This window comes from Prionailurus bengalensis, chromosome B3, assembly GCF_016509475.1.
Source record: "Prionailurus bengalensis isolate Pbe53 chromosome B3, Fcat_Pben_1.1_paternal_pri, whole genome shotgun sequence".
Classification (NCBI taxonomy): Eukaryota; Metazoa; Chordata; class Mammalia; order Carnivora; family Felidae; genus Prionailurus; species Prionailurus bengalensis.
In genome coordinates this window covers 84991636-85015885 of record NC_057355.1, presented here as the reverse complement: position 1 = coordinate 85015885, position 24250 = coordinate 84991636, and the positions used below count along the sequence as shown (strand labels likewise).

The 24250-nt window shown below is 37.2% G+C and overlaps 1 protein-coding gene and 1 pseudogene across 2 annotated transcripts in view; one reads left to right on the top strand and one right to left on the bottom strand.

Moving 5' to 3' along the window:
• LOC122468999 (protein only RNase P catalytic subunit) overlaps nucleotides 1–24250 on the bottom strand; it is a 128787-nt gene that overhangs the window by 47002 nt on the left and 57535 nt on the right. The window lies entirely within an intron of this gene.
• Nucleotides 6453–7001, top strand: LOC122469006 (annotated as a pseudogene).

Sequence of the window (24250 nt, the reverse complement as noted above, 5' to 3'; positions counted from 1 at the left end):
AAAATAAAATGAAAAAAGAATAGCCACTCTTACAGTTTCTGACACAGGAAAAGAACTAAGAACAGAGAACACAGGCAAGGCAAGGCAAATCAAATTCTTTCTCAGAATTAAAAGACTGTTGTGGGGTGCGGGGCAGAGGGGGAATCAAAAACAACCCCAAAATAAAACTAAGGAATTAGGATAGACTGACAACATCTCTGATATAATTATTATAAGGTATTTAAAATTTTGTTGTTTTAGGACTAATAAAACAGTTCTATTTATATATTTTAAAAATAAGTTTAAAAATGTAATCTACCTCTAAATGGCTTTTTGGACCACAGTGGCCAAGATTCATCTGATTTCCTAACAAGAATGAATTTAGGAAGGGGGAAATTTTCCAAAGAAACAAAGAAAAAATTAGATTAGGCCACTTAAAAACTAAAAGCTTGGGAAAATATTTGCAATAAATATAATAAGGTCCAATATACTTGCTTTATAAAGAATGCATACAAACAAAATAAATTTTAGGCCCAACAGAAAAAAAAGCATAAACATATAAACTTACAGAAATAACATAAATTCACAGAAGAAATCGAAACTAACAAACATGAAAACTGTCAGTCTCATTATTTACTTAAAAAATACAAATGAAGGGGCGCCTGGGTGGCGCAGTCGGTTAAGCATCCGACTTCAGCCAGGTCACGATCTCACTGTCCGTGAGTTCGAGCCCCGCGTCGGGCTCTGGGCTGATGGCTCAGAGCCTGGAGCCTGTTTCCGATTCTGTGTCTCCCTCTCTCTCTGCCCCTCCCCCATTCATGCTCTGTCTCTCTCTGTCCCAAAAATAAATAAACGTTGAAAAAAAAAAAAAAATACAAATGAAAACAAGATACTTTAGATTCAATGTAATCCCTATACCAAAACATCAGATGGCTTTTATGTAGAAATTGACAAGCTGATCCCATGGAAATTTAAGGGACTTAGAACGACCAAAACAATAAAAAAAAGAAGGTGGAGACTCACATTTTTCAATTTCAAAACTTACAACAAAGCTACAGTAATTAACACTATGTGGTACTGACATAAGAACAAACATACAGTGGATCAGTGGAATAGAATTGAGGGTCCTGAAATAAATATTCACATTTATGGTCAAGCTAGATCATACCTTATACCATATATAAAAATCAACTGAAATAGATCAAAGATCTAAATATATACATATACACACATTCTACATACATACATATACATATATATATACATATACATATACATATATATATTTACATACACACACACCCACACACACCCACACATACACACTCACTGGTAAAAAATTGAATGAGACAAAAAAAAAAAGAATAGAAATACACCAAAATATTAATACTGAGTGTTGAGATTATGTGTACTGAAAATTTTTTCTTTGAAATATTATTTGCCAGATTTTCTAAAGTCAACATTAAAGAAAAGCTTTTAGAAGCATCAATAACATTAAGAATTGGTTTATATTACCTTATCTATATAAATTTAGGGTATGAGATGCTATTTCTCAAAGGTTGGTAGTCTGAAGACATAAAATTAAGCTGAGATTCTACCTCTGTTCAGTTCTTTTCAAGAAAATGCTAAAGCTCTCAGAAATACCACAGCACCCTCTTTTGGAAGAAATGCATTGTTTTTCACAGGGAGTCTGCTGGAATCACTAAGTTTTAGAACTGAGAGTCTCTTAGTATATTAAGCCTGGTCTCCTCATTTTATAAATAGGAATTTGGGGTTCAAAAAGGAAACACTACCCAAATCATAAAGGGAGGTAGCAGCAGAGCTGAGAATAGAGCCCCACATTAGATCCTAACCAGAGTATTTTTTTTCATTTTTTATTAAGCACATTAGAAAATTTTTTTATTAAAAAATTTTTTTTAAGTTTACTTATTTATTTTGAGAGAAAGTGTGTGTGTGTGCGCGCGCGCGCGCGCGCGTGTCTGTGTGTGTGTGTGTGTGTGTGTGTGTGCGCGCGCGCGCGCGCGCGCGCGCACGCACGAGCAGGGAAGGAGCGGAGAGAGAGAGGGAGAAAATCACAAGCAGCCTCTGCATGCTGTCAGTGCCGTGTCGGATGCAGGGCTCGATCTCACAAATTGTGAGACCATGACCTGAGCTGAAATCAAGTCGGACACTCAACTGACCAAGCCACCCAGGCGCCCCTAAACACATTTTTTAAAGATTAAAAAAAAAATAATACTCTGCCATTCTTTGGTAAGTATGAGAGCCTAAACTCAAAAAGTACTCTAGGCACCCAGCCATTTAAAAGAATTATTTTAGAAGGGGCGCCTGGGTGGCTCAGTCGGTTAAGTGTCTGACCTTGGCTCTGGTCATGATTTCACGGTTCACGGGTTTGAGCCTAGCGTCAGGCTCTGAGCTGTCAGCACCCGCTTCAGATCCTGTGTCTCCCTCTCTCTCTTCCCCTCCCCCACTTGCACTCTCTCTTTCTCTCTCAAAAATAAACACAAATTTTTTAAATAAAAATAAAAGTATTATTTTAGAAGGGCACATACATTCTTGCCTGTTGCTTGATACAAACAAATCAGAATAAGAATTTATAGGAGCGCTTGGGTGGCTCAGTTGGGTAAGTGACCAACTATTGATTTTGGGTCAGGTCATGATCCCAGTGTTGTGGGACTGAGGCCCATGTTGGGCTGTACGCTAAGCATGGAGACTGCTTGGGATTCTCAATCTCTCCCTCTGCCCCTCTCCTCTGCTCTTGCTCCCTCTCTCTCTCTCTCTCTCTCTCTCTCTCTCTCTCTCTAAATTAAAAAAAAAAAAAGAATTTATAATACCTCACAACCTTTGCATCTGTCTATTAATAACACATCCTTATTATAAAAAGCAACAGTAGGGGCGCCTGGGTGGCTCAGTCGGTTAAGCGTCCGACTTCAGCAGCTCAGGTCACGGTCTCACGGTCCGTGAGTTCGAGCCCCGTGTCGGGCTCTGGGCTGATGGCTCAGAGGCTGGAGCCTGCTTCTGATTCTGTGTCTCCCTCTCTCTCTGCCCCTCCCCCGTTCATGCTCTGTCTCTCTCTCAAAAATAAATAAACGTTAAAAAAAATTATAAAAAGCAACAGTAGATAAGAAAGTAAAATCATTCTGTTTAGTTCTAAAAAAATTATTCTCTAAATCTATTCTCTAGTGAGAACAGATTCAATATTAGTTTGGGGCTTCTGAAAAAAATCTGCTATCAGATAACTGATCTAATGTACTGGGATATTATTCTGGAGTAAAGTCCTACAATTTCACTACTTAGGCTGGTTTATGAATGTCTATTCATAAAGGGAAAGAAACAGTATATAACTCTTTTCCAAAAATATAAATAATATAGGGACTATTTCAGCCTTTATTCTCCTATTTGTAGATCTGAACAGTATACCTACTTCCCTGATAGGCAGTATTCTTTGAAAGAACACCCTGTGTTTTCCTCTTATTTGAAGGATGACTAGCAAAAAAAAAAAAAAAAAGACATGTGACAAGTGTTGAATAAAAGAATAAAGTATGGCTTCTATCAGCAGCAGCATTTTAACAGCCTTTAAAGTATACTGAATACTGGGGACATGATACTTGTTCCTGATTGATAGTTATTTGTCTATTGATGCATCTATAAAAGTAAGAATCATTAATTCTTTTGACAAATATTTACTGAGCAGCTATTGTCTGCAAGGCATGGTTTTAGGTGCTGGGAATATAGCAGTGAATAAAAGAGGCAAGGTCTCTGCTCTCATGGAAGAGAGAAAGCAAAATGAGAACCAGTAAACAAAGAAAACCAAATGAATAAGGTGATTGTGAAATGTGAAGACAACAAAATGGGTACCTAAGAAAAAACATAAAATTAATCTTTACAGTGTTGAACACCCACTAAAAATTGTTCACCAGTCCCACTGTAGCAACTGAGCGAATCCTATATATATGACTGTCCATTATAGTGCAATGTGATGTGGGCATAAAGCCTATAGTGGCTTGTTCTACTGAAGAAAACTGGAGGAGGTGAACTGTTGTGCTCTTTTTTTTCTCTTTCCAGAAGTTTAGTGGGCATATCTAAGTATTCCAGATATTTAAATTAGTTTATTTATCTAGTATCTAAATTAGGCAATGTTTCAGGTATTTCTAGCTAGTCACATGTGTTGATTTTCAAGATAATTAACACTTACCAACATGAGCTTCTTCTTACGAAATTCTGCCACTGTCAGAATACTAGCTATTCTTGCCACTTCTGCTGACTTCCCAGTCTAACTCTTCTCCATGGGCTCAGTCAAGACTCCTAACTACGAGCTAAATGTTAAAAATGAAAACCACCCAGATGTAACTGAAATCAGAAATGTTTTATATAACTTTGACTTTTCCTCATCCATTCTGAAAACAGAGAATGAGATGATGCATCTTCACTATCCAAAATTAGATTTTTTTAAAGTTTATATATTTATTTTGAGAGAGAGAGCATGGCCAGGAGAGGGGGGTAGGGGGAAGGTGATGGTGAGAGAGAGAGAGAGAGAGAGAGAGAGAGAGAGGATCCCAAGTAGGGATAACCCTGACACAGGGCTTGAACTCATGAACTGTGAGATCATGACCTGGGCCAAAATCAAAATCAAGAGTCAGACACTCAACCGACTGAGCCACCCAGGCGCCCCTGAAATTAAATATTTTGTTAGTGGAAAAAAAGAAAAGAAAAGAAAAGAAAAGAAAAGAAAAGAAAAGAAAAGAAAAGAAAGAAAGAAAGAAAGAAAGAAAGAAAGAAAGAAAGAAAGAAAGAATTTAGATGTCTTCCAACAAATAATTAATGATAGCTCAATTTATACATAGGAACATTCTTCTAGTTATGCAGCCAAATGTCTTTCTCCTAGTCAAAACTTCGTAACACCTAATCAATTTCTTTTTTTCCATTTGTGAGTTTGAGTGTGTCTGTTTGTGCGTGTGTGCACACATGCACACACACATATGCAATTCTATGAGTTCTATCAATACCACAATCAGGATACAGAACAATTTCACCATTAATTAATTTTTAATTTTTATAATTCTATGCTGGTTAATATTTTAACACTAGCATTTATTTTTTATTTTTACAATTGCAATATAAAGATCTTATCTGTTTTAGAGACACTGCTCTAGCAAAAAAGGGAGAAGGTAAACTGGCACAGCTTGAAACTAGAGGTAGGGGGCAGAAAACTAATAAAAAATACATTAAATATTGCTATAGGGAATGCAATTCAACTCTAAGTATTGATGCCAAGAAATCAAGAGAAATGATTGGGGGGGGGGGGGGACTAATAAGTTTCTAACAAGGGAACTATGAATAAAAATGACCTCAACACAAAAGGGTATGGCTTGCTGTGATACATACCACTACTTCTTTTGCATTCATTAGGAAATTGGTTGCTAAGTCATTATATTCAGGCATGGACATTTATCAGAAGAAATATACTCCTGAGGTTTAAAAGTCTAGAACTATCTTGTCCAATATGGTAGCAATTAGCTACGTTACTATTGAGCACTTGAAATATAAGTAGAATTGAGGTGCACTGGATTTCTATGAAAATTACTATTCACATAGAATATAAAATATTTCATCAGTAATTTAAAAAATATTAATTACATGCTGAAATGATAACATTTTGGACATGCTGGGTTAAATAAGATTTAATGTTATTTCACTTGTTTCTTTTAATTTTTTTATATGGCTATTAGAAGATTTAATCTAACATTATATTTCTAATGAATAGTGCTGATCTACAATGTTACTCTAGAATGTTACTGGTCTGTTCTGTGAAAACCACTCTGTATAAGCTGACAGCACTGTACCAATAAGGCTGGTAATATGCGTTAAGAACTTTAAGAGGAGTCAGAAGAAGTGGTCATGTCTGCGTACTTGAATCTAGCCAGTTTGGGCAGGAATATAAACACTGATCAAAGAGAATAGGTATAGATAGCTATATTCTACTTTGAAATATATTTTTAAAATCCACACTAATTAATGAATAGATGAAAGAAAGACAAACAGCTAACAAGTATAGTAAAATGTTAATAGTAGAATCAAGGAGATGGGTGTACAGATGTTCGCTGTAAATTCTTTAAACTTTAATGTATTTTAAAAATGTTTCATAATAAAATGTTGAAAAAAAAAAGGGAAACAGGAAGCATTGTCTCAGCATGGAATAGTAGCTGATAAGGATTAAACTGGAGGGTTAGGAGGCCTGTTCCAGATACCATCGCTGTTAAAATGTATACTTTGCAGTTTCTTTGTTGGTGGAGAACAGGACAATGAACTATTAATGTATGCATAGTAATAGTGAAGAAAGTATTTTTTTCTGACAACTACAGTTCTTTATATTTGTTATCTGAATTCTGCCTTCAAGAAGTAAGGCTTTTCAATAAAACTATAAGGTCTTTTATTTTACGTTCAAAAACTTTAAGAGTAGAGAGTTAATTCCTTTCATGAAGATGGCAGCGAAGGCAGAAGGAAGCCCTTGCCCCTCCCAAAGCCAAAGCCAAAGCAAAGGCTTTGAAGGCCAAGAAAGCAGTGCTGAAAGTCGTCCACAGTCATAAAAAAAAGATCCGCAGGTCACCTACATTCCGAGGGCCCAAGACACTGTGTCTCTGAAGACAGCCCAAATATCCTCTAAAGAGCGCCCCCAGGAGAAACAACCTTGACCACTATGCCATCATCAAGTTCCCCCTGACTACCAAGTCAGCCATGAAGAAAATAGAAGACAACAACACTCTTGTGTTCATTGTGGATGTCAAGGCCAACAAGCACCAGATCAAACAGGCTGTGAAGAAGCTCTATGACACTGACGTGGCCAAGGTCTACATTCTGATCAGGCCTGATGGAGAAAAGAAAGCATATGTTCAACTGGCTCCTGACTATGATGCTTTGGATATTGCCAACAAAATTGGGATCATCTAAACTGAGTCCAGTTGGCTAAATCTAAATATGAATTTTTTCAACATAAAAAAAAAAAAAAGAGTAGAGAGTTAAAAGGCCCAGGAAAACACTTCAGCATTTATGTCATGTAGGATATAAATGTAGGCGCATGCCCAAAAGGCTCTGGCGTCCTTAGGTAAATGGCTTGACAGTATTCATTTGTTCAGCATTATTAGGCTGTTAGTCCTGAAGAAAAAATAAAAGAAACACAACCACCTTGAGAAAAGAATTCAAAAAGAGACGACTCCACGTGATAATAATCTACTATCAGCAAACTTCAGGGGTTAAAAATCAACATACTGAGTGTAATGAAGTTCATGTGTTAGAATTTCAACACTGTCATCAACAATGACAAACAAATGGCAAATGTATAATCACTACAGAGAATAAAACTTCTCATTGACTTTCTCAATGAGCAGCACTGGAACACTGCTAAATAATTAATATAAATTATGTGTCCTAAAATAGAAATGGAATGGACCTTGAGAAACAATCCAGGTTAGTTCTATGGTCTCATGAACATAAAAACTCTCACATTAGAAAACAGATGAATGAGGCCCAAAGAAGCTCACTGTCTTACCTAAGGTCACCTGGTCAAAAAACATTGGTGGTGGGAATGGTGTGCAGTTTTTCTGACATCTGATATATGATGATGTTGCTAGTCTACAGACTTGTGATGGAGAAAAAGAGATTGGCTTCAGGTCAGGGGTGAATATTTAGGAATGATCTATCACCTTGACCAAAAGGCTTAAACCTGGTGCTGGTTGGTGAGAATATAAAGTATACAATAGCTATGGGCCTACACAGTGTAGACGTAGCCAATATTTAAATCAGAGGTCTTAACCAGTAAACTATAAGCTACCAACAGACTCTGAGGTTTCATGTGAGTGCCACTATCCTGCCCCTAACTCTACAGCTTGGCCCCCTTCTCACTGCGAAGGGAAGTAAGAGTAACACCAGTGTCCTCTACCCTACTCAGGGAATTCGCTAATAGCATTCCCCCACTCCTTTCCCATCTGATGACCTCAAGCCTTTAGGGATATGAAAAACACTATTCACCAGAAAGAAATGGAGAGCCAAACAAAAGGTACGTTGTCTATCATAAGAACCACTATCATAGCCACCAAACATTCCACAAGTCTAAAAATACACTTTGGGTCAAACATTCACTCAACCTTTTGCGTATACTTAGCATATGCCAGACACTGTGCTGGATGTCGAAATTTCTAAAAAGAACAGTTCCTGCTATCAAGAAGCTTAAGATAATTGCAATCATGTGACTGATGCTACACCAGAGATGAAAGCGGGGTACTCAGAGAGCACACATTAAGAGGCCAACTGCCCAGACAAAAGATGACCTCTGGGAGAAGAAAGGGAAATGTGGGGAAGGGGTTTTAGGAATGAGAGAGGATTCCCAAGCTGAGCCCTGAAAGGCAAGAAGAACTTAGCCATACTACAGAAGCAACATGTACAAAAGCAAAAAATTATGGTGATATTACAAGTCTCAAGTGTTTGGTAGACTGTGAACATTTTCTATTTCAAGATCATGTCAATACTTAATTAAAATAAACAAATGCCACTGATGGCTTTCCTTTCACTTCTGAAGCTGCTTTTCTTTGTTAATAGAACAGATGTATGGAAAGCTGGCAAGATCGATAGAAAAGAATATAACACAGTGTTATTAGTCTTAGCCTCTGCTGTTAGAGAGCCTGGGTTTGAGTCTCAATTCTGACATTTACTAACTGTAAATTTATCATGGGCAAGTTTCTTGACTTTTTCAACCCCTTGTTTCTACATCTGTAAAATGGAAATGACACCTTATAAGACTGCTGTGAGGAATAAATGAGATAACATACGTAAAGGGCTTAGAACAGTTCCTGGCACATATGAAATTCTTAATTTTCTCATTTCTTTTACAAATCATCTCCCAATATGACTTTCCAGTAATACGACCATGTGACATGAGTATCACCTGTAACAAAGTTAAAGTGGAAGATAAAAATTTTAAAGGAGAAGGGTAAGTAAACAGAAAATTACCTCTTCCTCTGCAGGAAGTTTTTTGTGGTTGCCAGATTAAAGGAGATAACAGATACCATTTGTGAAACACCAAGCTCTAGATAACTACATAAGGTGTACATATTTAGCAGTTCAGAATTTAATTAACTAATTCAATAAAAAAACCTTTCGGACATTCTTGCTTGATTTTCAGGTTTCTTTTTTTTTTTTTTTTTTTTTGCCTCAACACAGTAACAAAATGATCAATTCTATCAAAAGAATACCCTTACACTAAAATCTAGATGTTATTAGTGGTAAGATCAAGCAAAATTAAATAAGATTTAAATCTACATTAATATACAATTTCTTTGCTTTTATAGACTAATCTTAAGAAAGTATAAAGAACATTTTACTATCTAAAATTACTTTTAATTTATTCTAAAAGGAGTCCAGGATTAAAAAGCATTAAAAACACTAATTTCGAATATCTGTTACAGCTTCTCATATAACAAGTGAATAGTACTTGATGACTTAGAAAGTTTGGAAGACGGTTGGTTATGCTTTAAGGCAAAATTTCCCCAAGTGTATTTTGAAGAATATGCCCTTCAAAATGCTCTGTGAAAAAAGTTCCATAGTCAAATAATACATCCTCTCTTGGAAAATATCCGTATACACTGTGTTCTTCTTCCCTCCATACTTCCTGTTTTGGCTAATTCCTCCTTCTATGCTCTGGACCCTATTGCTTTCCACCTTCTTTAATACACTAACCATTCACTCTTTTTCTCTTACATAGTCAGCTTCAACCCCAACCCGGATCTTCTCTCACATGTCTACTTACTTTATCCCCCTTCAGATACTGCCCTGTTTCTATCCTTCCTACTTCACAGCCTCAATTTCCTTTATTCCTTGTGACATAATGAAAAGTATACATATATTGGTCTCTGCCCTGGTTCCCGGCATAGAGTCCCTAAAACCCTTATAATTTCCTAAGTGATAAGAATACTAGGAGCTCATCTTTTGTTTTAATATTTGGTCTCTGATCCCAGTTCATGATGCAGAGCTCCTAAATTCCTTAGAATTTCCTGGGTGATAGGAGCATCTTTTTTTCTAAGGAGGTGACTCCTGGTGAGCTCCTGGATAGCTTCAGGACAGGGGATGATCACCACAGAAAGACCAAACCATGATTAGAAGCTTGGAACTTTCAGCCCTAGCCCCTCATCCTCCAGGAAAGGAAGAGGGGCTGGGAACTGAGTTAATGATCATGCCTAAATGATGAAGCCTCCATAAAAATCCTCAAGTATGGGGTTTGGAAAGCTTCCAGGGTGGTCAATACATCTACAAGCCAAGAGGGTAGCACACCCCAACTCCACCAGTATGGAAGTTCCTGTACTTAGGACTTTTCCAGACCTTGCCCTATGTATTTCCTCATCTGGCTGTTCATCTGTATTTTTTACCATATCCTTTATTATATAATAAACTGGTAATCATAAGTGTTTCCCTGAGTTCCATGAGCCATTCTAGCAAATGATAAAACTTGAGGAGGGGTCATGGGAACCTCCAATTTATAGCTGATCAGTCAGAAGTACAGGTGACAACCTGGGAACTGCAATTGGTATTTAAGGGGTATAGGGAATCTTGTGGGAGAGCCCTTAACTTATGGAGTCTGCGCTAACTGCAGTTAGTATCAAAAAAATTTAACTCAATTGTAGGACAACCAGCTGGTATCACAGATAATTGCTTGATGTGTGAAATACCCACACATCTGGTGTCACAAGTTAAGTAAAGTGTGGGATGTTCTGTGTAAGTGATAAAGGAGAGACACACAGAGTGTGTAGTCCAAGCTACTCCATTTGACTGCTTATCTCTTCTCTCCACCTCCATAGCTCACTCTATGGTCACCAATCATCTCCATATCACTATATTCAATGACACCTCCTGATCCTCATTCCCCCATGATAGTTGTATAATATTTGCAAATATTAATCTCTGCTCCCTTTTGAAACATTCTCTTCCCTTGGCTGCCATAACATACTTACTCTTCCAGTTTACCTATCATCTCTGTAGGTACTCTTCCATGTCCTTTGCAAGCTTATCCTCTTCTATACACTGGTTTATATATTGGAGTGCCTTAAAGCTTGGTCTTAGAATTACTCCTTTTTCATTCCATATAGTTTCAATTATCACCTATAGGCATTTGAGTTAAAATTTCTACCTCCTGCCCAGACTCCTCTTTTGCATCGTAGGGCTATATGCCCAACTATCTATTAGGTATCTCCTTTCGGATACCCCAGAGGCATCAAACTCAACATATCTAAAGGCAGACTCATAATTTTCCCTCCAATTGTCTTCCAACCTCTCAGGAAATGGCATCACCTTCTGTCCAGTTAAACAAACCCATTCCTTGATATCATCTTTGATCACTTTCTCCAATTAACACCCCCCCAATCCAGTTCATTACCAAATTCTCGGTTTAATTCCTAAATATTTGAAGATTCGTCCATCTTCTACCTAGTCTCTCCCTCTCTAAATTTATCTTTCTATGCTTCATTCTGGGTGAGTTTCTCAGTACCAACTTCCAATTCATAAATTTTTTCATTGTGGCCAGTCTAGAGTTTATTATGTCTACTGAATTATCTCAATGACTATTTTTCATTCAAGAGTTCTGATTCTTTTAAACATCTGTTTCTGTTTCATTTGCTTCATATTTTCTTGCTTGCCTTAAATAGAATATATTCATTTGAATCTGAGCAAATATATTAAACATACTTCAAAATATTTGAACCTTTACAGAATTAATTTGACCTATAAATTTATGTGTTTTTTATTTATTTTATTTTAGGGAGAGAGAAAGGGAGAGAGAGAGAGAGAGCAAGAGCACATAAGCAGAGGAGACAAGCAGAGGAAGAGAGAGAATCCCAAACAGGTTCCATGTTCAGCATGGAGCCCAATGTTGGGCTCAATCCCAAGACCCTGGGATCATGACCTGAGCTGAAATCAAGAGTCAGATGCTCAACCAACTGATCCACCCAGGTGCCCCTGTAAATTTATGTTTTAATTGTTTTGTTGGTTTTCTTTCTTAGCATTAAATTTCTTCACACTTTGAGTTTTGGTTTGTAGACTTATTTTAAGCTTAGAGTTTTTGGTTCTTTTCTCTCTTTCACATTCTTAGCTGCCATTATGCTGATCCTATCCCTGCCTAAAAATTTTGGGATTACTCATCTCCCTAGTTCCTGAGTCCTTTGTTGATGGGAATATCACAGATCCTGTCACTGGTGAGTTGCTAGAGTATTCTTCCGTCTTCATTCCTGGGGCTTGCAACTAGTTGACAGGCCATTAACTTCAAATGGTAGTTAAAAGGTCCCCCCCAACCCCCCACCCCAGTACCCCAGCTTCCTCTGCCATTTTGAGAAGCTTTGCTCCTGCTCTAGCTTTAAACAATAAAGCCCCATCTCACATGGCACACTTTTAGTCTTTCCTACCCCAAAGGAGTTAAATCCCTGCCTCCATGCCTATTCTAGGACTCAGAGCTAAGCAGGCCTGTGGTTACAGTTCTATTGAAGGTTTTGTTTATGCTTTGTTTTCTTTTTGAGCTTGGCAATATCTTTTTAGTTTGTAGTTTCTATAGTTCATCTATCATTGATATATAGATGTATATAAGTGGTACATCAAAGTGTGAATTTATGGAACTACCTTAACTGGAAATCACTGATTCACTTTCCACACTACAGCCAGAATTATACTTTTAAAATGAAAACTGCATTATGTCAATTCCCTGCTTTCTATCACTCTTAGGATAAAGAACCAACTCCTTGAAGTCTATAATGTCTGGACCTTTTCCAATCCTACCATCCTGACCTTTCAGTCTCTCATACTTGTCATCTTCCTGTTAACCAGCCCCCACCAAGGGCCTCTGCACATGCTATTCTCTACCTAAAATACTTCCTTTTTGTTATCTTTCTCTACTTAGTTAACTCCTATTCATCCCTCTGACCTCAACCCATTTGCCATTTCTTCAAAGAAACCTTTCCTGATCTCCTTGTCCAGGTCAAGTTTTGTTTTTGTTTTCTTAAATGTCTTCATAGCACCATGTCCCTTCTGTTTGTTTGTTTCGTATCATTTATCACAACTGCAATTTTACACATATTTCTAGGATTATTATAACGTCAGGCTATAAACTCCACAGGGGTGATGATCATGCCTGTTTTGATTTACCACTGTACCTAGTTGCTGAATGACTGAAAGAAAATTCCAACCCTTCAATATTATATTTAAGGTGCTCCAAACCATGGCCACAACCAACATTTTCAACCTTATCTCCCACTACTACCAAACAAGTAAGCTATGTTCCAACTACTAGTGGTCTACTCACTAGTCTTCAAGTGTGCCTTTATTTTCTGCCTTTAAACACTCATGACTCAAACCATTGCCTCTGCTTAGACCACCCTTGCCCACTGACTCTGCCTGATGAAGTTCATCTCAAATGCCACCTTGTTCAAGAAGTCTTTACCTAATCTCCTGATCTACATCTCACTAATGATGTTAATACTCCTGCTCCTCCCTCATTTGAATATGTGTCTTATCACTTCTAGGTTGTGAGTTTCCTGAGGGCAAACACCATAAGGCCATTTCCAGAACCACACAATAGTAACTTAGTATTTACTGAACTGAATTCTGGGCACAGAGAGTTAAACTTATTTTTGTTGATTTGCAGAAGATTTTATTAGAAAGTGACTATGCTGTATTTAAACTCTGGCAAACAAAACGTTATAGTAAAACAAAACCTCTTTGGCTTTGAGTTATATAACACAAATGTCTGGTTGTTTTACGGTATACTGAAATAAAAATAAGAACACTCGGAGAGGACAAAAAGATACATTTTATGGCACAAAGAAATATAAACAAAACTCTATCAATGTTTTATTTAAAATATCCTAATTTCGAAATGGGAGAGCCATTTTTTAGGGGCTCTTGTGGGGGTGTGGAGGTAAACAGATTACTGGCTGCAGTGACATTCTTATTTTGAGATCGTGCCATATCCCAGGGAAAATGTGGAGGGGTTCCCTTGAGTTGGCAGGTCCAAGTTGGTGGGTGAAGAAGAGAGGAAAAAGAACAGGTAAGTAAGTAACCTTAGGGTGTAAGGGTCAGTGTGCATAGAATAGAGAACCCAGTGGATATAAAAAAAGAAAGAAAGAAATCAAGTCTCAGGATAGCATGGAAAAGCAGCAGAACAAAGAACCAGTGGGAAAGATTCCCACCTATTCCTTCTGCAGCAACACACCAAAACTGTATGTCTTTTTATAAGTGGTCTTCTCTACGTACAATATATTTGTAACTTCATTAAAGAAAAGTTTTACACTTCTGAAACGACTGTCAGAGAATACGAAAAATCTCCATGTTTAAAGCAGGCATTGCAATTACATCAAACAATTGGGCAGATATGCCAATTTCACTAGTACAGGTACAGGTAAACAATATTAATGCAAAATAACTACAAGTCTTGAGTATATCAGGTGTGGGGGGGAAAGTCCTTAAGTTCCAAAGCATTTCAAACCACAGAAAGGGTAAGTTTTTTTCTTTGCATCTCCACTGACTCTAAAAATAAGCCTTTACTATTTTCCAGATTATAAAAGAAATGTAAGTTCATTATTTAAAAAAATTCTAAAACTACACAAATACAGAAAGCCAACATTCTATATAACCCTTCCTTTTAGAGGTAACTAGTGTTTATCAGATGGGTAATGACCACTTTTTGATTACTTGAGACACGGTAATAGTAGAGCTGCTCTGAACAAGTTTATGCTAATTATTTCAATTTATCCTTTGAGCTGTTACCTTTCCTACTCCGCTGCTAAGGAAACAAAAAAGGAAAAAGAAAATTCAAAATACACGCTGATCCTCCAAAACAGGCAACACACAAATAAGATTAACCCCTGGGGAAAAAAAATCAAAGGTGACTGGGCACAACTGTTACACTAAGTGGCAGAAACAAGTATTATTTGATATTGAAAAATGGAGTAAAAGTAGAAAAAACACTAACCTTTCTTGTTTATTGTTCTCAATAATCAAAAATGGAGACAGCATCTTTCCCTTCAATGGAGACTGATGCAGCCTACTTAATTACCTGTGTTTTCTAGCTTTCAAAAAAGAATGTTGTACAACTGAGTTAGACTGTGGTGCCAGAAAGTAAGGAAATGCTCACAACATTGACAATGATGGGGGTATGTCAAAGAGACACAGGAGCCAACAAAAAGTTTGCAATTGCCAAAGCTAGAATATATTGAACAACAAAATAAATATTAGATTATAACCCAAAGTATAAAATAAAATATCCATGAGTCCATACTACTATAAATAAGCATTAAATAAAAAAGTAAATGGGGACAATACACACATTTCCCATGTAGAAGAATCTAAAATAATTTATATAAATCCTCTGCCTCCAAGAAGGAAGAACATAACTCCCTCCTCTCCACATGTGGCTGCATACTGACTTCCTTCTGAAGATTACAACATAAAAAGAGGGGGAAAAAGAAAAACTTCAATATCATGTTGGAGAAGTCTGACAAACACTTCCTCAGCCAGGTGATCACAGGAGGGATAAGTCATGTTGATACCATGTACTTTTAATATCATGTTATGGGACTGGTAATTTACCTCCATGGTCTTCCTCCCCAAAACCCATAACCCCACACTAGTCATGAGAAAAACATCATACAAACCCCAACCGGGGGACATTCTATGTAATACCTGCCCAGCACCCCTCAACACTGTCAAGGTCATCAAAATAAAGTCTGAGAAACTGTCACAGGGAAGAGGAGTCTAACAAGATGTAATGATTAAATGTAAGGTGGTATTTCTGGATGAGACCCTATGACAGATGTTATGATATCTTAATGTCATTTTTTTCTCTCTGATGACATGTCAGAATGACAACCAGGTAGTGGACATTGAAATGGAACTAATAAAACAAAATATTGGAAGTAATTAAGAATTTGGTATACTTAGAATGTTTTCATAACCATAGAACTATGCGGCTTTACAGTTTTCACTTTCAAGTTCTTATTTTGGTAAAAGACTGATATTGATAAAACACTTTATGTGTATTTTGCAGGGTTATTTTGGTCCATTTTAAGAGGAAGTGCTATTTCCATTTATCTTCTAAGCTTAAACCCAGTAAAATTGCCTGTTATCTCTTTCCTAAACCAATGAGAAAATTTTCAAGCAGTTTTCCTGCCATTCATATCATAATATGTGCAGATATTTTTGTGGAGAGGGATATCTATAATAATCGGAAAGCTTCAATTCAGATTAATTTTGTAACTTTATGTACACAAGTACTTTCTAGGCATTTATGATTTACACAAGACTGAGTGAGAAAGCACTACACTGATTAAATTAAATGATGTTGAGTTTGCAAGCTTCTTTTTTCACATAAAATAAATGGTATTTGCTATAATTACTTAACAAAAGCCAAAGGCACTTCAGATACTCCAACCCACCTGAGTATCTCTTTAAATTTTAAGAGTGCTTGCTACATAGGCAGTGTATTAGAGATATATGTTTCCTAGCCAGATTTTTTAAAAAACTGAAATCAAATTATATATTTTAAAAACAAGGTCTAGGGGCGCCTGGGTGGCTCAGTTGGCTGAGCATCCGACTTCGGCTCAGGTCATGATCTCATAGTTAGTGAGTTCAAGCCCCGCGTGAGGCTCTGTGCTGACAGCTCGGAGCCTGGAGCCTGTTTCGGATTCTGTGTCTCCCTCTCTCTCTGCCCCTCCCCCGCTCATGCTCTGTCTCTTGTTCTGTCAAAAATAAATAAAAATTTTAAAAAAATAAATAAAAAATAAAATAAAAACAAGGTGTAGTACCACTGTGGATTACTGTGGATCCAAAGTGAAAAACCAGCTTACCCATTTTCCAAAGAGGTCAAGAAGCATGAGTTCTGCTACCAGGCCTTCTCACCAACTTGAGACAGCATTAATGATAATGAGTTATTGAGGCCTGTTTTCTCAAGCTCGGATATTATTCTTCTGACTCCTTTACTGCTGATACTTACACAGTCCATTCGCCTGGTCCTAACAAGGGTGTTGTAAAGAGCACCCACAGTGCCCACATGCCCGGTACTAAAAAGGCCTGCAAGTGAAATCTCTTTGGTTCAAATATTAGAAATAATGGTACTTTCCCCAAACAATTTGTTTCCATTTGGTCTTATGAATTACATGAATCCCCCAAATCAATGAACCTTACAGTGGAAATAACTTCCTTAGAAGGTGTACCAGAATTGTGTGTCTTCAAACTGCTCTACTTTCTGATTATCTCTTCACTCTCCCAAAACCCATCCCAGTCCCTGTGAGAATCTCTTTAAGGAAAGAGAGTGTTTATAAATGGCAGTGTGGAGTGCTTATGAATGATGTACAGGCAGATAAAAGGACAAACCCCTACTCTTCCGCAATCATGTTTTCATCTTCAAGTCTGTTGACAGAATTTACAGCCAAATTACTAGAGTACTGCATGGTATAAATTTTGTGGAACCAAACTCAAGCCTCTTATTTTTCCTAAGCTTATATTCCCTTTGTGCTCTTATTTTAAGTTCATTTTATTTTAACTTATTTTAAGTTTATTTTCTGCATTACACACACTATTTTTTTTTTAAATTTTTAATGCTTTATTTATTTTTGAGAGAGAGAGCATGGGAAGGGGAGGGACGGGGGTGGAGTAGGGGGGGAAAGAAGATCTGAAGCAGGCTCTGCGCTGAGAGCAGCCAGCCCGATGTGGGGCTCGAACTCACAAACTGCAAGATCATGACCTGGGCTGAAGTCAAACGCTCAACCGACTGAGCTACCCAGGCGTCCCTGCAGCGTACACATTACTATAATCATCTTTTATCTCATAGAACAAAGTGGGACACAGATAATCTACAAATAAAGAATAGCTATGGTGGAGGGGGAGATGAATACCTGAAGAACTATATACACTTCCTAATACTATCTAGAAAAAAAAACCACATCTAAATGAAATATTGCAATAAAATCTAAGATCTGAATTGATCTCAATCAATCGATCTTCATTGTATTTGACTGGGAGAAAAATCAGCCTTTCAGTAGTTAAAAGTCTGAAATAGAAGCTATTTTAAAAGGAGAATTATTTTAAAATAAATATTTTAATATAAAATTAATGACTAATAAAGTATTACCACTGTAATAATAGGTAAGAATAATTGATATAACTTCAAAAACATGTTTAAGTAAACTTACTACTCATTCTGGAATTGCTGTTTACCTTAGAGATTTAACAAATATATATTTTTAAATTTTGATTAAAGTGGGTATTATATTTTCATAGGGAGCTCTGCCTACCACATTCCTGAGAAGTGTTTTAAAACATTGTCATAGAAGCAAGGTACACACAATAATGATTCACAAAGATAATCTCACCACACCCCAAACAGTTATCACACAAACATTATCAGTGGCACATCAAGAGAAGAATCAACTTGTAACTGAGATTTTGTCAGAGAGACAACAGATATGGAAGCCTGGCAACGCTGTATTCCTAACAATGCTGTTCTAAGACACACAATCACTTGAATGAGTAACGCAATGGGGGAAATTTTCTTTCAAACACTATGCAAAATAATACCTTTTTGGAGATGTCTGGAAAGAAAGAGACATGAGGCTAACATCATTATAGAAATTTTGCCTGGCTTCATTCATCCTGCTACTTATTCCCTTGATTACTTCACCAAAACCCCACTTATGTGACAGTTGATCATTCATCCCATTAGCAGTTGGTACATGTAAGAATAGTTCTGAGTGGTGTAGACTATTCTAGCAGTCACATAACAAAACAGAATTCTTATGTGTGTCAGGCAGGTAGAGTGGGTGGAATTGCACGTGGATGAAAGGAAGTACCTAGTCAGTGTGGCATTATTTGATTGCAGGTAATGTGACCTCCTTGAGTTATCATGTCATGAAAGATGAATAGTAAGAAAAGGAACATATTTTGTGTTTTTCAGTAAATTCTAGATTGGCACTCACTAATGCCTATTTATTTCCCCAAGTCACTTAGATCATCTTTGACTAGCTAGATATAATTATTCTAAAAATAAGGAATCAAGATTAGACCTACTTTTTCTCTCCCATGTAGTAAGTTTATAGATTAGAGAATTCTTATCAGCCCTTCCAAAATCCCAATAAAACTGAACTTAAATGCTGCTACAGGTTAGCTGCCTTAAGATTCACAGTCCAAGTTTATAGTTACCACTGATTTTCTTTTAATCTTAGGCTTATAAATACATACTAACAATGACTTATTTGGGTGATTATTTCAGATGCCCTAGAGAGAAACAAGCAATTCCACTGGTTTGATACTCCCTATAATTAATTAATTGAGTCTTAGGCTTTCCCCAGTTAGCACGTTCTCTTTGGGCTACTTAACATATTTTTTTAAAGTCATATTCTAGGTACCTGAAAATCATCATAATGCTAATATAAGAACTTGATAATGTAACTGTTGGTTATGGAAACATGACAAACTTCTACTTTGAAAGTGGAAGAAGTATATTATTCTTAGGACCAAGTTTCAGTACCTTAAAATGAGTTTCATATATTCAGTTAAAAAAGCAGAATCCCGATCTAAAAATTAAGACTTCTAATACTTTTGAGTGTTTACCTTTTATAAACTGCTTGTTTTTGTAAAGCAGTATGAACACACTTCTGAGAAACTGTCTTTATTTTATAGTGGTTCTCAAAATGTGGTCCCCAAACCAGCAGCATCAGCATTACCTTCTCAGCCCCACCCCCAGACCTTCAGAATCAGGAACTCTGGGGGTAGGGCCTGCATCCTGTTTTAACAAGCCCTCAAGGTGATTCTGAGGCACACTAAAGTCTGAGAGTCAATATTCTAAAATATAGCCGAATCACTAGAGGTTAAGTTTGTAATACTACATATTTATTTCAAAGGTTTTTTTCTTTAAAAATATGTTAATTTTTTCTAAAGAAAGATAAAGTGAACAGTGAAGTCCTTTGCCAGATTAGAGTTTAACCTAGAAAAAACTGGATTCATAATTGTTCTTACAGCTCCTAGCCTTAAAAACACTGAAAGAACCAGTCTTTAAATTCCACTGGAAAGAAACTATTGTTAACCAGTTGACTAAAATTAAGAACATGTTTAGAAACAATCTCCAATCACTTATTTCCAATCATTAGTAATCAACGAAACTTACGAAAGTAAACTGGGAAAAATGACAAGTTTTCAATTTGACATTTCAATACAGAAAAAAGTTACTCAAACACCTTCTCAGAGGAAACATGGGGGTTAGTACATGTTTTCTGAAGACAACAATAGCAGCATGACATCCTAGTTTTGAGACCCAAGGAACAAGACCTTCTACCTCTAAAGCCAGTCCTTAAGAGCTAGTCTTTAAGTAGGAAGAAAAACTATATGGAGAAAAGTATTTAAAAGTTAAGAAGGTATTATTAATAAAAATACTTCAATACTTAATCTAACATTTGCCACTGCAAACACAGTAAGATAATTTAAGAGTTTCTGTGCTACTTTAATATTAAAATATAATTTCGGGGCGCCGGGGTGGCTCAGTCGGTTAAGCAGCCAACTTCGGCTCAGGTCATGATCTCGCGGTCTGTGAGTTCGAGCCCCGCGTCGGGCTCTGGGCTGACAGCTCAGAGCCTGGAGCCTGTTTCGGATTCTGTGTCTCCCTCTCTCTGACCCTCCCCCGTTCATGCTCTGTCTCTCTCTGTCTCAAAAATAAATAAATGCTAAAAAAAACAACAACAACATAATTTCAAGCACAGTTGGTGTTAAACTCTACAATATTTCTACAGTTTGAGCAAAAAAAAAAAAAAAAAAAATGCCCAAGATCACATACACACCACACAAAACACTGAGCATAGTTTACTGTATCTTAGGTTTTTTATGGTATTGAAACATTTACAAGAGACTATGTAAATCAACCAAAAGAAATAAAATAACTTGGGTGGCAGAAAAAAAAAGAGAGAACTCATTGCTAAGTAAATGCTACTGCCAAATAACCTTTACTGGCTAATACCCATGCTTCAATTTTTCTCTCACTATAGTAAAACCAACTAAGAGGTGGCAATCAAAACAAATTCTGCAGTGTTTCCACCAAACTACTTTCTATTCAATGCCTCAAGCATGCTGTAAGGATAAAGCATTCAGTGCTGATGTCTGGCCATAATTCTTTTAAATTACATTATATATTTTCATTCTGTAGAAGCTATTTTAACCAATTCTCAGTTATCAACAAAAATTGGTAGCAGAGTTTTGAACAGCTAGCAAAATTAACTAAAATGATGTACTTTTCCCCCTATACACTACACCCTCTACTAAAGGAGCTTATTATGAACAAACGAAAATCCAAAATGCAAGCTGCAAAAGGAGCAAGGAACAAGGACACTAGGACTGAATTATGGGTAGGAGCGTGAGCCTGTGTGTGTGTGTGTTTGGCAGGGGAGACAAGAGAGAAAACTCAAAATAAGAACCCTTCCAATTTATATCCTTTTATTTTCTAGGTAAAAGGTTAGTACGGTGTTCCTGTCCCCTCAAGATGATCTCACATTGGGGCGCCTGGGTGGCGCAGTCGGTTAAGCGTCCGACTTCAGCCAGGTCACGATCTCGCGGCCCGTGAGTTCGAGCCCCGCGTCAGGCTCTGGGCTGACGGCTCAGAGCCTGGACCCTGTTTCCGATTCTGTGTCTCCCTCTCTCTCTGCCCCTCCCCCATTCATGCTCTGTCTCTCTCTGTCCCAAAAATAAATAAATGTTGAAAAAAAAAATTAAAAAAAAAAAAAAGATGATCTCACATTGCCAATTATTAATGATGAATTGGTGGCTCAAAAGAAAAACTCATCCTGAAAACGAAAGTTGTGAAAGTGTGTGTAAAATATGAGTCATGGAGACTTTAGAATTCCTATCTGTTCATTCTAGAAAAAAAAAAAATCAACCATCAGTTCTTTCTACATAAAACCATGGTGAAGGAAACTGATATTGGAAAAAAGAACCTAGGTGAAGACAGTTTGCATGGTCATGCTGAAACTCATTTCTAGCTCCTGGGCTACACTTGACCATTGTAACAAGCAAGACATCACCAACCTCAGTGTGGTAGTCATTAGAGCTTTTCAAAAACATTAATTCTCCTTCTCCTTCTGGGCACATGTGGTAGGATTTCCCCCCAGTCCCCATCTTACTGAACTCAGGTGTAGCTGCATAGCTTGCATTAGCTGCTAATAAATTATGAGCAGAAGTGATAGGTATCAGATCTGAGTAGAAGCTTTATGAGTCAGCATGTGCTCTACACCTTCCCTTTTCCCTCTGTCACAGTGACTGGCAATATTTCAGAAAATTATGCGGAATCCTGGAATAAGGATGACAATGAGACAGATGATCCACACTGAACATGCAGCATGAACAAGAAATAATTTGTTTTAAGCCATTGAAATTTGGGTTTATTTTTTTTTTAATTTTATTTATTTATTTTGAGATAGAGACAGAGACAGAGACAGAGAGGGAGAAAATCTCACAAACCACGAGATCATGACCTGAGCCAAAGTCAGGAGTTGGATGCTTAACCCACTCAGCCACCCGGGCGCCCCAGAAATTTTGGGTTTATGACTGCAGCATTACATAACCTACCCTAATGAATACTAATACAGTCTTTTATTTTCTCTGTACCATTAATATATTTCTTATTTAATTATTTTACAGAAAAGTTAGCCATTTATTTAGACACTCAGGTTTAGATTCTAAGCATCAGTTCAAAACAATGAAGACCCCCAAATTGAAAAAACTAAGAGCAGATTGTCAGTTATATTTAAATTAGGAAACTAAACGCATCATAAAAAACTACCATACTTTGGTACCTACAAAGTTAAGACCATGGACAACTAAATGCACTCACAAGGTGGTGGTGGGTTTTTGGTTTTTTTTTTTTCTGCTTAAATTTATTGGACTATGTGCCAGGCACTGCAATAAGTGCTTTTCAATGATTAGTTCATTTGATCTTTACAGAAGGCATGAAGAGCTTTAACAGCCTAGATCACAAAGCTAGCAAGTGAATGAAGTTGCAGAGTGAAACTCAAGAAGTCTTTCAGAGTTAACCCCCAAACCCAGTTATTTCTAACAGTTTATATAATTTCCTGTAACTCTATATCCATTTGTTCATTCTTTCATTCATTTACTAAGTATCTAGTGAGCAATTTACTATGTGTAAGGCCCTTTTCTCAGTGCTGAAACTATAACTGTAAACAAGATGTACAAGATCTTCAATATTGGGGCATTTTCATTCTGATGGAGGTTAATAAAGTAAACAGAGACATGTATCGGAAATTGTAGATACTAAGTGCTATGAAGGAATTAAATAACTATTGCTGTATAATTAACTACCCTGAAACTTGGGTTAAAATAACCACTTATTTTCTCACAGTATTATGGGTTGGCAACTTAGGTTGGGCTCAGTTGGACAGTTATTCTGCTCTACATGGCATTGGTTAGGCCAATCCATGTGTTCACAATCAGTTGGCAGGTTGTCCAGAGGCTGTCCGGTCCCAGATGACCTTACTCATATGTTTGGAGACTTAGTTGGGATGGCTGTGTCCCTGATCTTTCTTGCCCTCTTTTTCCCTCTCCCTCTCTCTCTATGTGGCATCTCATTCTTAAGGAGACCGATGTAGGCTTGTTCACAAGGTGGTAATTCCTCGAGAGTGACAGCATAGCCGCATGACCTCTTGCGCCCTTGCCCAGAAGTCCCACAATGTCACTTGTGCCACATTCTACTGGCCAAAGCAAGTCATACATAGAGCAAGCCCAGATTCAAAACGTGGGGAAACAAGACTCCATGTCCATATGAGAGGAACTGCAAAGAATCTGTGGCCATTTTTAATCCATTACCAAAGTAAATACGGTTGATGTAACTGAAAATGCAGGCAGAAGGTAGGAAAGCAGACTGGGGTTACTTCAGAAGAATTAGGGAAGGCCTCTGAGGTGCTGATAATGACCCTGCCATTTTAAGAAGAAAGAACATTAAAGGCTGAAGGAATAGCAAGTACAAAGACTTTAAGGCAGGAACAAGTTCAGTGTGTTTGAGGAACAGGAAAAATGCTAGTGTGCCCATTATTCATTGAAAGAAAAAACAACAGTACTATAATCCATGATAAGGAACTTGGATTTCATTCTAAGTGTAACTGAAAGACATTAGGGCAAGGGTGAAAAAGCAAGGAGACCACTTAGGAGTTTAGATGAGAGATGATGTGAATGGAGATGGAAAGAGATAAGATTATGG